This window comes from Glycine soja, chromosome 17, assembly GCF_004193775.1.
Source record: "Glycine soja cultivar W05 chromosome 17, ASM419377v2, whole genome shotgun sequence".
Taxonomy (NCBI): domain Eukaryota; kingdom Viridiplantae; phylum Streptophyta; class Magnoliopsida; order Fabales; family Fabaceae; genus Glycine; species Glycine soja.
Window position 1 is genome coordinate 25,971,712 of NC_041018.1, and position 16,833 is coordinate 25,988,544.

At 33.1% G+C, this 16,833-nt stretch overlaps 1 non-coding gene and 2 pseudogenes across 1 annotated transcript; all 3 read left to right on the top strand.

The window, feature by feature from the left end:
* The first annotated feature begins 594 nt into the window (after positions 1–594).
* Positions 595–1,337, top strand: LOC114391598 (annotated as a pseudogene).
* A 5,801-nt stretch (positions 1,338–7,138) lies between these two features.
* On the top strand, positions 7,139–8,678 carry LOC114391599 (annotated as a pseudogene).
* Positions 8,679–10,105: 1,427 nt separating this feature from the next.
* Positions 10,106–10,259, top strand: LOC114394324. The gene has a single exon (XR_003662727.1). It is a non-coding gene; the product is annotated as a U4 spliceosomal RNA (small nuclear RNA).
* Positions 10,260–16,833: the final 6,574 nt, after the last annotated feature.

Consider the following 16,833-nt stretch of genomic DNA (forward strand, 5'->3'; position numbering starts at 1 on the left):
TGTCAAATCATTTTTCTTCTATTATTTGGCATGTATAACCTGTTAGAGTTTTATTGGAGAGTGGCATTTACTAACACGTTATGGAGTTAATTTCTTTTAGAGTTTTAATTACATCAAATTATTAGAATAAATAATTGATGGCTGGATCAGCACAATCATAGATTCTCCAATTAATTAATGCAACAAGTAACAATATTTACTTTCTATATATAGAACAATAAAAGGTTGATATAAGCAAAAATAAAAAGCATTTATCACCATCACACTTACATGGGCTGGTCTTGGTCAACATTCCATTCTACCTTACTTACAAAATACCAGTATTAGTTTCAGTCAAACTTTGACTTATTTGCAACTTAAAATTAATCTCCAAAGATAGCTAGACGCATTAACCATTAAATAGAAATCCGTCATTTACTTCATTCAGCATAAACATTGTTCTCACTAGCCTTTTGCCCAAAAGAACTTAAACTGAAACCTTGTTTCACCTCCTTCCACTATATTATACCATTTATATCCATCTACCTACTAAGAAGCAGGTTGTTTTAGAAAGAAATAAGTGTGATTGCTCTTTGGCACAATAAGATAGTATGAATGGAAAGTGACAGGACTGTGGAGCAGAATGCAGTCATGAGTGATCTAATTCAGGGGTTGGAGATAGCAAGAAAGTTGAAGGAAGACTTGAGTTCACCCTTCTTTGTTGACACTAGGGACTCACTACTGTAGAGGATATTGTCCTCATATGACAATGATTTACTTCTTCTAAGATGGAATGAACCAATGTCCATGCAACAACCAACTTGTACAAATTTCCTCACCATTGAGGGAAGGCGCTCAAGATCATCAGCAATTTAAACACAATTCAAAGAAAAAGTAAACTTTACTAAGAGGTTGTTAGTAGCACGCAGAAGTCAACTTATTATCAAGCAATAACTAAATCAGTATTCAGTTATATGTATGTATACTAACAATGGTGGCAATTTAATTTTGTTTAAGAAAGATCATGCCGAAATGGGCTGAACAGATTAGAGTGAAGATCGACAACGGCATTGAAGGTCCCCTTGAAGATTGTTACAGCTGGAGAAAATATGGAAAAAAAGACATCCTTAGTGCAAAATATCCCAGGTAAAGGAATATGTAATTTTTAAAAATTTGTCAGTAAAGACAAGAATTAGTTAACAATGGATTGAATTCTTACATGTTGCAGAAGCTATTGTAGGTGCACCTTCCGCAATACTAAGGGGTGACAGGCCACGAAGCAAGTGCAGAGATTAGAAGAAGATGACAATTTTGCTAAGAAATTTTTATTGCACAAACACACTGCTAAGAGTAGCTGAAGTTAAAAATAACATTGCATTATCAATTTATCATTATTAGTGAAAATATATAACTAAACAGCACATATTCTTACAGACACACAACACATAACACATACACAACATATATAATTTTTAGAAGAGTGTCAGGATCACACTTTATTAGATAATTGTTTTTAGAAAGATTTATTAAATAAGATGTAGGACCTTGAACATTTTTGTGTTTTTTAGTCAATTTCAACCAATAAAAATTCAAAGGAGTGAAAACTCATTGGATGATCAATGAGTTCAAGCCTGCTTCTGTAATGAATGTTGGTGGTCAAAGAAGAAAATGATTTTAGTGGACTTGTGTTGTACACTGGCATGTGTTGTGACTTTAGTAAATTTCTACAGTGACATGAGTTATGTTTCTAGTGGACTGATTCAAAAAGGGGTTGACAATTTATGTGTTAATTTTGTATAATGTGTAGTTATTATTAATATGAAATCAGTTTTGGTAGTTATATATCATACATTCACTTTAGTTAATTTTAAATGGTTATTATCAAATATCAACTAACTATGTGTGTTGAACAAATGTAGACAGTAGGTAAACTACTTAGGAGTTTCAATTTTCAAGTGTTATTGGTTGTCAAGAACATCATTTTTGGACTTCTTTAATTAAATTGGTTTTCAACATATGCAGGAATATTAGGCTATCTATAGGATATTCTACAAAACCAATTGTATTGTGTTCGCTTCCGACAAGTGCACCGGATCGCACAAGTAGTATAAAACGGTAAGAACCGAGTATCAAACTCTCGGGGAACTTGTGTTACTTGGTATAGCTATTTCAATGAATAGGTTTCTAGTGTGAAAAGAGATATGTTTACTATGAACAGGTGTGTAACCTAACTATTAAAAGGAAAATTACATGAGTAATGATATGTAAAGACAAATAGACGACACGTTGGTCTTCCTAATAGGTGCCTAATGTTAAAAGGATATTCTCTACTTAACAATGCTTATGCGTTCTATGGTGTCTCCTGAAATGCTAAACCCCGATTCCTCGTGATAGTCTAGCCTAATCCTGATCAAGCATCGTCCGTAGATTCCTCTTGTTGGACTAAACTCAGCCAAGACCGCATTAAGACAAACATACAACAACTAGGTTATCGTACCCCGATCCCTCGTGATAGTACGACAAACTAGCCCTATCCTATCAAGTTCTAAGAATCAGACCAGTTTCCACTGTTGAATGACCCTAACAAAGCATGCATGTACGTGATCAAGGTGAAAGCATACTAGAATGAAATACTGATAGCACGGGGAACACACAAAACATCATTAGATAGATAAAAAGATATTTACATCAAGTACCTACATGGAAGATCCAACAAAGGATTTAGCTTTCCATAACTGGGAAGCTTCCTTTACAACAAAGAGAAGAGAAAGATGACAGATTGCAGAAATACAAATAGTGGGGATGTCTCCTCCACCTCTAGGTCCTCACAATCACTCACAAACTCATCTCAAGCTCTCAGGACGGCTTCCTCTTCAAGCTCTGGTCTCTGCAGATCTTCACACAACAAAATCTCTCAAACTCTCTAGAACTTGGACCTTTCTCTCTCTAGAACTCTCTAGACATGCAGAAGCTTCAAGAAAAGGCCAAACTCCCTTCCAAAATTTGATTTCAGGCTTAAATAGTGGCTTTGTTTGTGCTCGTGCGCTTAGCGCAATTCTGAACCGCTTAGCGCGCATTAGTGAATTTTGGCTTAGCGCGGGCTTTTCTTGCTCAGCGAGTGGACTGAAGCTGTGCGCTTAGTGGGATGGCCCTTCGCTCAGTGAACATGCACAGCTCATCCTTCTTCCAGATTCTTCCTCTCGCTTAGCCGAGGAATGTTGCGCTCAGTAGATGGCTCGCTAAGCCAACAGATTGGCTTAGCGAGAGGGTGAAAATTAGCACTTCACAAACTCGCCTAATTAACCTGAAATTGAGAGAAAATGATTATTAAACACACAAAATGGAAGTACTAAGTATTTATTACCTATCTTTACCCAAAAGTAATTACAACACTACAAAATAACCATAAATTGGAGGGGTTTGATACAATTTACACAGGTTTTATACACAAAATTTAGTCGTATTCATCAACTAACATATAGCTCAAAGAGCTTTGTCTCACACTTGGGTCTCTTCCCTACCTGAAACAAGAACCTTTGATCATCATATCCTAAAAACTAATGAACACAACACCCCAATTTTTTTTAGAAAACATTTATCCAATGACAAAGAAAACTACCTTAGCCAACCAATACTTTTCTAACAATTACAATGATTCACAACCCTTAACAACTAATAGTAGTAGTAGTAGTAGTAGTAGTACTCTTTGTCCCTTACAAGTTGGCTTATAGAAATCCATCATTAACCCATTTCTTTACAAAGCCTTTGATCATTTTCCCATTTAAAATGAACACCTTAACACTAAGGTTGGAACTGACAAGGTATTAATGGTCTTATTAGTAACATTTTCAGTCACAACCTCTTAACTATGAGTTGTATGCACATCCTAACATGTCAATCAAAACAAAGCCCTATTTATAGCATAAACAAATAAAGTATCTAGAACTACATGAACATTGAAAACATCCAAAGTAGTGCAAAACTATGAATGAACTAGTTGCTTTGTACCAAAATTCAAAATAAAATTGGATTTCAAGTCACTTCCCAATAATGAATGAGGAAATAATTGTAAATAATGTTGGCCAATATCTTGAGAGTGATTTGCACCACAATATCATCAATATAGTATTGAACACTATATATATTGAAGGATTTTGCAATTAATAGGACCAATTGCATCATAATCTAATAAATTTACTGACTTAAATATCAGTCATATTACATATGCCAAATGCTTGGGACCGATGTCTATGAATTCAACATTGAGTTCAAAATGTACCTGGTTAAATTTCCTAAAATCACACTGAAATGACAGCTGTGAAGTCTTTAAATCATAAGGCATAATTTCGTGGACCTTCTATTTTCCCTTCTGCATAAAAGGCCCATTACAAGCTGGCATTAATTATTTATACCAATAGTGGATACAACTAATTAACATTACTATCAATACTACTATATGTATAACTCACAAACATTGACTTTAATGCCCTATATGTACCTACCTAGGGGTAGTGATGCAATTCCAAATTAAATGATAACCTTCAGACCAATCTAAAAACAATATGTATAGTATAGCATCATTCAAGGCTCATGAACACCACACTCAAGAAGCAAAAATATACACGATCCATAGTATAACATCATTTTGCCTTGTATATGTACAAGCTCATGCTTGCATATTTGCGTTTGTATTCTTTGCATTGGCGACTCGTGGTTGGTCTTTCCCTATAAGCTGCTGATTTTTTTTTTCTATTCACTATGACTATACTGCTATGAATTTGAAATGCCCCACGATGGCCAGAGGCTACTTGCCACTTCTTATGGCCTCCTATGAAACAATGACCATAATTTGAAATTAACAAGAGAAACAAAACAAAACTTTATTAACAGTGTTCATTTTCAAAAAAGTGGTGGGCTGACAAGAAAAATGTTTTAAGCTGAGGCAAGCCAGAGAAGTTTAGCATAATGAAGCATCCTTATATGTATGGAATCAAAATTTTCTTCTGGAAAGATGTCAGTGTCTTTTAGTACATGTTTGCTTTGGATTTATATACACTTATGATCCAAGTGGTTGCGTACTTTTAAAGCTATAGTATATTTTTTTGGGTCTAACATAAATAGTTAATCTTCAACTTCCAAACACAGCCACCATTATTAGGGTTATTTTAGAGCTATAGTATGTTTTGGGGTACTTTTAAAGCTATAGTATGTTTTCTTGCATCAAACGTATTTGTTCATACTTCAAAGACAAACAAAACATCATTCAACAATAAACACAAGCACCTACGTATAGTGAAAAATGGTATATTCCTCAACTGGAAATGTAATCTGTCAAAAAACATAAACATATAGACTATACAGTGGTAAAATGAAAGCATTTTACTTGGCGACAAAGTAGGGTTTATACCTTCAAGGTCGCAGTGTGGCAGAGGTGAAATCGAGATTCATCGTTTACTTCAAAGTTCAGTGGGATCTGCCAAAACCAAAGAAGACAACTAGTTCAAAAATATCATAAAAGATGAGCCTTGATGTGTAATATTTCTTTAATGAGAAAAATATAAATTGAATCTAATCCCTTATTCTTAGAGTAGAAGAGTAGAATTGATGTATTTTGTTTTTACTTTGTTAAGTAGAGTTAGTTAGTTAGTTATGACAGTTGTTGGTTTGTTAGCATGAAGTTGTTGTCATAGCTTTTGGCCAATCCTCACCTTACAAGTTGGTTTTATGGGGTTGAGTTAGGTAAAATGAACTAAGATAACTTAATGTTCAATCATCTCCAACATTATTTCAAGAAATCACTTCATTTCAAAGCTAAACACCAGTTGAATTCTTTTTCTTTAATGCATACTTACTCTTCATTATTATCAACTACTAATCCTAATTATAGAATTTATATACTTTATTTCATTAGTAAATAAATGATATAAAATATTAAAAAATGAATATTGATGGAACAATAAGGAAAAGGATAATCATAAAGACAAACTTAAGCAAACATAGAGAGAGAACCCAAAACACATGATAGTAATAGTACGATACAACATGACAACCACAACTAAAAGTAAAACAAAATAGCCTAACATGACACACAAATAACAAGCTATAACCTTAAAAAAAATACAAGCTAGAAATTAAGGCAAGACAAAGGATTAAAATAAAACTCAACAGAGCTAGAAATTAAGGCAAGACAAAGGATTAAAATGCAAGCTAGGAATTAAGGCAAGACAAAGCTAGAAATCAAGCCTCCATACTCTAAACTTCTTTATGTACTGCACCTAAGAAGTAAGAGTATAATGCTCCTTTTTTCACCCTTAAATATAATATGAAAATTAAGAAACCAAACAATCAAGCTAGAAAATTCATGTTCCTTTTGCTAATAAAAAAAGAATGATGTTGTTAACCTGACACATGTATTGCATGTGTGCCAATATTAAAGCTAGTTAGTGATGATAATGAACATAACCTACCTAGTAACACTAAATAGTTCCCATTCAAGCATAACCAAAGTCGAATGACAAAGTAAATTTAAGTTAAAGCACCTATTTTCAGGGTGTATTTATTTACTTGAACATTAAGGGGTACGAGACCGTTTCCTGTTCAATCTGTGTATGTTGAATTGCTTGGACTAGTTTGTTTTATAGCCATCTACTATTTGTTAATTGTGTCATTTTCTATTCCTTCTTTACATTAATTTATTTATCCACAATTGGTCGGCACAAGCATGTTTGAACAATTCAAAACTTGACTGTTGAATTGTAAGTTGATAAAACCAAACTTAAAAGTATTTCATGCATGCTTTCAGAAATTCTTTACTGCTTTGGAAAATAAAAGATATCTCTTATTTTGCGCCAATTGATAAAAAATTTGTAGCTCATTGTTGTGTGCTTAATAAAATGTTTTTGAACTAGACATGCTCAATATTAAATGGCATTAAACTTACTTAACAAACACAAGAATTTATTAGTAAGTTTCCAACAGGTTTTCAATCTTCAAAATTCGTTAACTTCCTTGTAATGGTTATCAAACTACATAGTCACAATAAACAAGTCGTGACTTATTGATGTTTTGGAATGGAATATGCTAATCTTGGCACTTAATTTATCTATTTGTAATTTTTGTTCCACTTGAACAACAACAACCACTAAAGAAACAAAACACAATGATATCTAATGAAGTTGTAAACCAAACAGATTTCTCATCTGAGAGGACCGAAACAAAACCTGAATATTCATGCACTCAAGTCTTCTCAGTAGTATTAGCCTCAATCAAACCTGAAATACAAAGCAATTATGCTCCTGGTTCTGTTCATTTTAACTCCACTTATGCTCCTAAGTCTAATAGGGAAAAAAAGAGATCAGAAGATGGTTACAATTGGAGGAAGTATGGAGAGAAACAAGTAAAAGGAAATGAAAATCTACCATGTGATTACAACTTCATGCACCCAAGTTGTCCAACAAACAAGAAAGTTGAGAGGTCTTTGGAGGGACATATCACTAAAATAGTATGCAAGGGAAGCCACAATCATCCAAACCCACATGGTAGAAAATATGGTTCTCAATGAATTCATCAAACTTCTTCGACCTGCACCAACTCTGGGATTTCTGATCAATGTGTGGGAGAGGAAGATGTTGAGAAAACATCATATACTTGTTATTCTAGAGGGGGCCGGGTGATGATGACCTTGGAAATATGGCCAAAAGATGATCAACAAATGGCACTATATCACTCTAATAACCTGATTTGTATTGTTAAAATGAAACTACTTGGTGAACTTCATTATTGTGTGACTAATTATAATTATAATTCTCATTATTTCATGTAAGGGGAGAATGAAAATGATGGTCATTCCTTTCCTTGTGCTGGGAGTAGAATTGTTAAGGAACCTAGACTTGTAGTTCAAACCACGAGTGAAATTGACTTTTCTAGTTGATGATGGATATAGGTGGAGGAAATATGGACAAAAAGTAGTTAAAGGAAACCCAAACCCAAGGTATTTCCATCTTTTAGATTTTAATAGAAGAGTTTAACTGTGATGTACTATTGGACCAGTGTAAAAAAAATTGATTGTGAATCAATCAAAAATCATGTTTGTGGACTTTTAAGTTAGTTATTAAAAAATCGACAAACTCAACATGATTTGTAATTGGATGATAGTATAAAAAAACATTTATATTATTCATTTATTTCAAAAACCACTCTTAATAGAATTGATTAGTCGTATGGTTTTAACTGTTACAATTTATATTATTACCAACCACTTAAGGCCATGAATTTTCCAAATATTATTTTTGCAGGAGTTACTACAAATTCATAGCCACGGGTTGTCCAGTGATAAAACATGTTGAGAGAGCTGCACATATATGAAAGTTGTCATTACAACTTATGAAGGGAAACATATCCATGATGTACCTTTAGGACGAGGAAACTCAAGCTATAGCATGAACAAAACTTCTATAAATAACAACACCAACACCAGCAATGTAACAACTCCTACCCCTATTAGGCAGTGACTAATTATTCTAACTTAGCAAGTTTCACAAACTCACTTCATTTTCACAAAGTCACCAACATCTGCAAGCCAAGAACCTTTTCCAATGGACTTGTTGCTAAGCCCCGGAAGCATCGAATTTTCGGCCAATGACCTGATCCTTCCGTCTTTTTTATCAAATAACTTAAATTTGGAAGCAGAACAACACTAGAAAATTACACATAAAAATATCACTGATATGTTTATGTATAGATTATAGGAATAAGAAAATCATGAGCGTCTACTAATTTTTCTGTACTAAGATTAGCGACTAGAACTACAACTTTGTAAAGCTTGACAAGAGTTAAGCCTTGTTTGAACTTTCAATTTAGTGATAGGAGAGACAGAAAACGTGTTCACCTTCAATTCTATTATTATTTCGTTGCTTTTGTTCAATTACTCTAACATTAATACTAGTTGTTGGAAATTTCTAGTTTGGTATACAAATGTCTACTCTTACTAGTTATGGTTACTTTGGGTTGTGTTGTTGACTATAAATTTTTCAATCAAAGTCCTTGTTTGTTAAAATTATGAAATAGTCAGTGACTTCTGATTTAGTCAGGAAAATGTTCATGGTGCTGAGAAATTTGTCTAACTCTAGAATAAATGCTAAATTTATACTTTCTCACACTATTTTATTAACAAATATTTTTACTATTAGATGGACCTCACATAAGTTCTACTAAACAATAAATGAAAACAAATAAGAAATGAAAATTTAGTGGACTTCCTTTCATTTTTCTCTAACAAAGTATATTAATGTGATGTTAGCATTCGTTACTTCAATAATTCATATTATTATTTAATAAAAAAAATCTAGTTCCAATGTTGGATTCTTTCAATCACTCTGTTTATTTGTGTGTTCACCACTGTATTATTTTCTACTAATTTTGTCATTAAAGGGAAAAGCATTATACTTCCTTATTTTGTTTCAAAACTATAGATGCTTAAGGCTAGTGTACACTCATTAATTAAAAAATATATGTTTAAGACTGATTCCTTTAATGTATTTGTTCATCGAGCTTGTTCTTGGATACAATAAAGCCCTTATTTCTGTTCTAATTTTTGGTTTCCTAACAAGGTGTAACTTTATAATAAAAGCACCATAATAAATTAAATATTAGTAGCATGCCCACTTTTATTTATTTGAAAACAAAAGTATGAGCACCATGTTGATTCTCATTCCAATTCCAACCAACAGTCTTGTCCATATAAAACATAATTTCCGCCATTCCTCAAAAAAACAAGAAACCTAAATGGGAAAATGCAGATGTTTAAGAGGTGGGAAACAAAGACTAAAAAAGAGGGCAGTTCATAAAAAAGAGGGAAGTTCATAAAAGGGATGAAAATGATTCTGAATACAGTGTTAGTCACTGTAGTATGCCATGGTAAAAGTCCTTTATAACCAGATGTTGAATGTACTTCAACGACATGTTTATCCCTAACAGGACCAAGATGGGTGCTTTGTAATGCTCCTCCTTAGGCATTGTTATTAAGCTTTCTTTGTTTCATGAATAATCCTGATGAGTTCAGCTTGTGGTGGCTGGTTGGCTGAAGTTCTCATCTCATAAAGTGGGGAAACATAGTCTCTTACAAACCATCTTTGCGCTTGGGGCAATGATGCAGCTAGTAGTGAGGTTCTAACCAAAAAACGTCCATTGCTGGTTGAAAACTATTTCCAAACCCCCTATTGGGTCTGGGTTCACCCTAGGCCTTTGAGAATTTCTGGAAGGGCTTCCTCATGGGCAAAGCCTTACAAACTGAGTTAAAAAAAATTTCTCATAAATTGAATCTTACATTTTAAATACAAAGTACTATTCCCCAAACAGGCTGAGATTTTAAAAAGGGATTTCTAAAAAGGGATTTCTAATTAAAACTTAGTATATGTAGGGTTTAAACAAACACAAACTCACAATGTCAGCAAATTCATAAGCATGTTGCAAACACCAGCCACATATGAATGAAAGCTATAACAAATCAGGGAACAACAAAGAAATTCAATTTAGGAACATGAACACATTCGTACTTACTGCACAATGGCCAGAGGCAGCTGGAAGCAATAAAGGGAATGGGCTAGCTGTGACGGTGGGACGAGACTGAGATAGACTACCACCACGGCCACGACGAGCTTGCGACAAACTTCAGAGGTCACGACGGAGCTTGTGGTAGACTGTGGAGGTCACGACAGGGTGAAGGGCGAGAGTGAGATGTAAAGGCACGTATGTGTTCGAAAGATTGAAAAGCAAAAAATTAAAGTAATTATAAATATGAGACTTTAGACAAAGGCGGTTTTCAAAAAACCGTAGTAGTCAGCTTAGAAACAAAGGCAGTTTTATATGTAACATTCACATCCCGTCGTTAATGCCTTAAAAAAGTTTGGTATTAATTTCAAAAATGTCACCATGAGCTTTACTACATCGGTTTTTTTATAACCGACGAAGATGAAATGATGTTGAATCATACTTTTGTAGTAGTGTGTGGACCCATGAGGGGAAATTGATTTGATTGTCCCCGGTGTTTGGTGGCCTAATTGGTTGGCTCATGTCGGTTCCTTGACCGGTTGCTAATTTTGCCATGGTTTGCTCTATTTTTGTCATCCCTTCGTTGTCTATTTCGGTTGATGAGCTTGAAGGGAATCCTTCTTTGAACAGTGGCTTCTTGGCACACGAAGATTCTCCCTTTAGCTTTGGAAAAGTGTTTTCCATTTCGGGATCAAGAGGAGTTAGAATGGTCGTTTTGCTTCTTGTACCTAGCTTGTAAGCATAAAATAAAAATTTGGAATAGATGTGAGTAGAGTGATTAGTTTAATTAGTTTAAACAATAAAAATAAAAGATTGTCACATTTTCTAAAAATTAACTAAAAGAAAAATATTAGATCTAAAAATAAAAGTAAAATATCCCAAGTACTAAAAAATAAAAATCAGAAAATCAAAGATATATTTTTAATTAAAATTTTTGAAATTTTTTATATAAAATATATAATCTAAAATTAAAATGCTAATTATATCTAAATTTACTTAAGGAATAGTTAGCATTTTAATTAAAGAAAAAGATAATAAAAATAGAAGATGTATTTATTTTTAGTTTTTTTAATTTTGTACACTAGAAGATAAATAAAATCTAAAAATTAAAAACTAATTATCCTATAATGAACAAAAAGTTAAAAAGATATATATTTTTATGATTTTCTGAAAATATTTTAAATAAAAGGGAAATAAATCTGAAAATAAAACTACTCTAATTAGATAATTTAAGATATATTTACTAATAGACAAAAACAAAAAAAAATGTATATATATATATATCTATTTTTGAAATTTTATAAAATCTGAAAATAAAAATTATATATAACTACTCTATTATTCTAAATTATATTAGTTGGTAAAGATATATTTAAAACAAAAAAAAAGCAATATATCTAATATATAACTAACTACCTAAATCTAATTTAAAAGATATATACACCTAATGAAATCTAAAAGATATATATCCCTACTCTATTTATCTAATTACAATCAATCTACACCTAATAAAATCTATTTACAATTATCTATAACTTGTGAATCATATTCATCGGGCTCGCCGCCTCTGGATGACAAAAGGGTGCAGAATGACCAAATTTTGTCTCTGCGTGCCATCGGACACGATTGTGTCTGAGTGGCAAAGGGGTGCGGAATGACCAAATTTTGTCTCCGCGTGTCATCGGGCCCGCCGCCTCTGGATGACAAAAGGTGCAGACTGACCATTTTTTGTCATCATCAAAAAGGGGGAGAATGTGAATGTATGAATACATGATTTTGATGATGCCAAAGAAGAATCAAACAAGGTTGTTTCAAAGGATAAGCATTGCTTCAAGATTAATACAAGGTTGCTTCAACAAACAAAGCCTTGCTTCAAGATTAACTCAAGATCAAGTCTTGCCTCAAAACAAAGTGTTTCCAAGACATCCAAGGCTCTGGTAATCGATTACCAGGCAGTGGAATCGATTACCAGAAGATAATTTTGAAAAATAGTTGTTAAAAAGGGTTTTGAATTTGAATTTTGAACCTGTAATCGATTACCAGATATTTGTAATCGATTACCAGCAATGGAACACTTCAAATTCAAATTCAAAAGTTATGACCCTTCAAAATATAACTGTGTAATCGATTACCAGAAACCTATAATCAATTACTAGTGAAAAAATTCAGAAAACGCTTTTTGAAAAGACACATCTCTTCAAACCATTTTGAAAAGGCACGAAGGGCCTATATATATGTGTGTCTGATTTCAAAAAGCAAGAGAGAGATATTCCAATAAAACTTCATTGTCAAATGCTCTCTCAACAACTCTTGGGCAAGCACTTGCAAATCTATTGAGAGTTCATTCAGGAACTTCAAATTGTATTATCTACTCTAAAGGAGAGAAATCTTTCTGTTCTTTTCAGAAAGTCAATTGTAATCAAGAGACTGGTTGTCTTTTGAATTGTGAGTTTCCTGAACACAAGGAAAAGGGATTCCTTGGGTGTTCAGAAGTTGTAAAAAGGATTTTTTACATAGTGAAAATCTCAAGTGGGTTGCTTGAGGACTGGACGTAGGCACGGGAAGTGGCCGAACCAGTATAAATCAAGTTTGCATTTCTCTCTTCCCTTGTCTCATTTATTTTATTGCAATCAATTTTGTCTTGCATGTTTAAAGAACATCGATTAAATTGATTTCTGCTTCTTCTCCTGCATTTTGAGCCTATCATTTAGAAGGGGGTTAAAAGTTTGTTAGTGGGAATTTAGAAACTTAATTCACCCTCCCTCTTAAGTTATTGAGGCCACTTGTCCAACATAACTATTTACAATTATTTACTAGTCTATTTACAAATATTTACAAATTCTTAATCAAATAAAATAAAAATCCATTTATTCCCCGACAACAATACCAAAAACTTGTTATGGTTTTATTTCACATTAAATTCAACTTTTAGGCCAAGTGTAACCCAATCATGATGTAGTAACTGAACTATTGTCCAATTCGTCTTCCAAAGGAATAAATGAGGGATTCCATGTAATTATTTAACTAAGAACTAGGTTTATGTATTTTTGTTTTTTAATTGTCATGAAATAAATAACATAAAATAAATTGCAATAAAAATTAAATGACAATAAAATAATTAAGTAAAGATAGAAATACTAGACTTGGATTGTGACGTCGATCTTGATTAATGAATGTCTAGGTTTGAACTTGCTCATCCCCAATTCTCTACTCATCTCTCTTGCTCATCCCCAATTCACTAATGTATTCTACCCTAGCTTCCGCATGGTTGCAAATTCTAAACTACTTGCTGATACCCAATCCCTTGGACATATTGACACAAGCAATCAACATTAATACTCAAGAATTAGCAAGGCTTCACCAAGATTATTCTATCCCTAGAGATAATCCCAATTAAGTACTTGATTCATGTTCAAGTTTTAACAAAGCTCATCAAAGCACAAGTCAATTCCTGAATACATCTATAAGATGACCAATCAAATAAAAGCATTATGTACGGAAATAAATAAAGAACTCAAGATGAAGTATTTAATTGATAAAATTAAAGTGAAACAAGGTTCATCCTTTCGTCTCCTAGATGGAAGGAATTGCACTCATAAAAATCATACAATGAAATCTAGAGTGTCTAATGGAACAATGGAGGTGTCTAGTAGGTGGAAGTCTAAAATATAATTCTAAGAACTGGTCGGGACTTCTACCTAGCCTCTTATTTATACCTAGCCTCTTATTTATAGAATTGTAGCTTGGTTTAATTAAGGAGATCATCACAAGAAACTACAAACAAATAATTATCTTCTTCTTTAGCTGATTTATCCTTCAAAAATATCTTGCTCTTGATTTTTCTAGCTTCTATCTTCAATTTTTGCAATTTCTCCTTCCAGAACTTTCTGTTGATTTTGGACCTCCAAAGCTTTGGCGCTTAAGCGAGAGATTGCTGAAAAACTATAAAAAAAATTCATTAAAATCAACTAAAACATAAAATTCTACCTAAGATAAAGTAAAAACTGAATTTAAAGCTAATTTGATTCAAAACAACACCTAAAGTTAAATAAAATGTCAAATAAACGTCACAAAATGCATATAAAAATCTAGTAAATTTGACGTTTATCAAGCTTCGGATCAAGCAAGACAACAAAGGTATATACATCCACCAACATAAATACACTAAGGAACTTCAAAAGAAGTTTAAAATGGAATATGCTAAGCCCATGAAAACTCCAATGCATGCTTCCAATTCTCTAAGCAAAGACAAATTAGGTAAACTAGTAGATTAGACGATCTACTGAGGTATGATTAGATCTCTTATGTATTTGACCTCAAGTAGACCTAATATTATGCATAGTGTATGCTTGTGTGCTAGATTCTTTTTTTTTTATCCTTGAGAATCACGTCTTAAGGTTGTAAAAGGATCTTATGTTATCTAGTAGGTATCACTAACCAATGTTTGTTTTATAAGAAAAATTAAGATTTCATGTTATTAGTTTATTGTGATGCAGACTATGCAGGAGACAAAGTAGAAAGGAAGAGAACAAGTGGAGGTTGTCACTTTGTTGGACCTTGTGTGATATCTTGGGCAAGCAAGAAATAGAATTCCATTGCTCTATCTACAACTAAAACTAAATATGTGTCTAGTGCAAGTTGTTGTTCACAATTGTTATGCGTAAGTATTAGTTGGAAGATTACTCTAGTATTGAAAATAATATACTAGTATATTGTGACAACACTAGTGCAATCTGTGACATCCTAAAATTTCTACCCAGAATTTTGTAAGTGTTACATTTTAAATAATTATATATATATGTGTTATTCAGTGTATATATATATATATATATATATATATATATATTCTTGGTAGAAGTATGTACACTGGGGAAAGGATACGCGGGTTAGGCTAATTAACGAAGAGTAATCCATAACTGGACAGTTATAGATTAATTCTCACTTAATTAGTCTAAAAATTATCATTTTGCGTGCAACTTAAAATTTAACAAAACCAACCTCTGAACCACACTCAGGGTCTCATTCTGAGCATTTTGATATATATATTGCCTACTTTCGAAAACGGGCCCTGACGGGTGCAGAGAAACGCAAGAAACTGGAACCAGAGAGGCGACACGCAAACTGAGGTAGGATTTCAGCATTCAAAAGGTCAAAATTTTTCCTCCTTGTGGCTGAGTATGAAGTCAAATCAAGGGAAAAAGGTGGGCCCCTTTTTGCTCTACTTAAAATGAGACATGTGGCAAGTGCTTTTAGAAAAAAAAAATCTTTTTTTTTAAAAAAAAAGCCAAATTCTCTCTCTTCCTTCAGCAAATTTCAGAAGCTTTTCTCCCTCTTTCCATGTTGCTTTTCTTCTTCCTTCTTCTCCACCATTGTTGTCCATTGAAGCTCCAAAATCCCTCCTCATTTCTACTCCAAATTGCAAGGATAAGCCATTTTCGGAGTATTGGAGCACACCTCTACATTGTGGGACTTCAAATTTCAGGTATGGGTGGACTTCTTCTCACATGAAATTCGTGGGTGTTGGGTTTTTGGGAGTTATGATGGGTAGTTCTACTAGGTTATTGCCTTAGAGTAATTATTTGTGAAGGAATTTGTTGAAATCATGCTAAACTTGACATGTTTGATGTGGGCCAAATTATCCATTCTAATTTAGGGTTTTATGATGATGCTTTGTGATATATGAATGCTGAAAATGTTGATAGAAAACTGGTAGAGATGATGGAGAGAGTTAACTTAGGGTTAAATGTGAGAATGGTAGTGATGTGAGTGGAAAAGTGTGAGATTTTGAGGGTTTGAAAAGCCAAATTTGGGGTTGGTGGAAATTGGAGTCTAAAGTAAGTTGATTCTAGTTTAGAATGTCAATTAGGACTTGTAGGAAAGCTTGGGCAGAGCAAATGAGAAAAATGAGTGACAAATGTGAAAGAAAAGAGCCATTTCTAGGGTAAATTGGGTGTTGAGAGGTCAAATTTTGAATGGCTGGGGTTTTCACCTTAAAACCAATTTGAACAAGTCTAAATCGATGTTATAGACTTGATTGAGATGAAAGTTTATCCCATAATTACCCAATTCTCATTTTCACTTCTCAAACCTTGAAAATTCACTAAATTGATGGGTTTTGGATACCTAGATTTTGATTTACCTTTATCTGAAGCTTGTTTTTGGTTCAAATATGATTTATACATGATTTAGGACTTGTAGGATCCAATTTGAGTAAAATTGGATGTGGGCAAGTTGGATTTCGAAATCTACCATATTATGCAGAAAAATGCTATCAAATTGTGCAACAAACTTGACCAAATGTGCAGA